Source organism: Chrysochloris asiatica, unplaced genomic scaffold, assembly GCF_000296735.1.
Source record: "Chrysochloris asiatica unplaced genomic scaffold, ChrAsi1.0 scaffold00055, whole genome shotgun sequence".
NCBI classification, from domain to species: Eukaryota; Metazoa; Chordata; class Mammalia; order Afrosoricida; family Chrysochloridae; genus Chrysochloris; species Chrysochloris asiatica.
This window is the reverse complement of record NW_006408573.1, coordinates 10,927,005-10,928,398: the sequence shown is the minus strand read 5'-3', so window position 1 is coordinate 10,928,398 and position 1,394 is coordinate 10,927,005.

The window sequence follows — 1,394 nt, the reverse complement described above, 5'->3', positions numbered from 1 at the left end:
GGTTCTCTTCCTCTAAGAATGGGCTAAAACACTGATTAAGAGGAATGATATATGGAATATTCATCAAGGGACGCAGACTTATTGAAAATGGAGTTCCTTCTGTAGTTGTGAGCTCTAGGCCTTATCTTCATGTTTCTTCTGCCTATGGCCAGCTGCTTCAATTATGGTTTCAGGTCTTGATATCCTTATCTGTGTCTCGAGGCTAGTATTACCATTCTTGTTGGACTAGAAATGTCTTACCCACTTCCTTGATCCCTGTTTATAGTAGGAGAAAACTCAGGGTATAGGGGTAAATACGAAGCCAGAATAAGAGGGGTCTAGAGCCCAAGAGTTCTAATGTGTCCCTGACAAGATGGTTTGGGTTTAGAAGCTAACATAGGTAAAAATGTACCAGTGCCATGAGGGAGATGCAAAGGGATTTTGCCTATGACCAGCCAATCAAATTAATGGTAGATACAGCTATGGCATCTCTACCTTTTCTGTTATCCTGTGCAAACAAGAAAAGTCTCAGAGACAATTGTCCAATGTTGATAAATATCTTTGCCCCTTTAGAACAGTGAGAAACAAACATAAATATAGTGCCTTAAGGGGTCCCTGTAATAACTGGAATGATGTTCGGTGGACCACCCAATACCGGTAATAGACTTCTAGCTCATACGAGGATCTACCCCAGTCCCCCATTGCAAATCTTAACAATTCAATCAATCCATTACTCTTAATTATAGATAATCCCAAAACCATAACTAGAGAATCTTCAATAGGGAACTGTGGATTGAGAGCTGATGTTACAGGAAAAGATCCTATAGGAGTCGCCTCTCTAAAACTAATTAGACAAAATTCAAGGCCTACTTTTACCAAAGACAGAACTCAAACACAGAATTCTAGAAATGATTCAGATCTAGTACCTCCCCCCCTTAAGTTCAGGAAATGACCCTTCCAAAGTGACAATTATGTAAGTTAAAGACCTAAGACAAACTATAGCTATAGAAACAGGATACGGGGATGCGAATGCTTGGTTGGAATGGACTAAATATTCTGTTCGCACTCTAAATAAGAGTGATTGTTATGCCTGTGCAACAGGAAGACCGGAATCCCAAGTGGTCCCCTTTCCACTCAGATGGTCCTCAGAACCTCAGGGCATGCACTGTATGGTTGCACTCTTCCAGGACCCATAGCCTGGGGCAACAAATCCTGTAACTCATTGTCAAGACTGTTCTCTAATGTCAGGGGTCTTACGGGTCAGGTCACGGAGGACCATTAGGTCTCTGGCCTCGAATGTCAATTTCACATCGTGTCTCTCCAGACAAGGGGGGAATTTGATGTTCATCAGAAACCTGACGGGATGCAGAGAGCACAAAGTCTTCAAAGAGCTCCCAAATCAGTCAGCCCTAGCT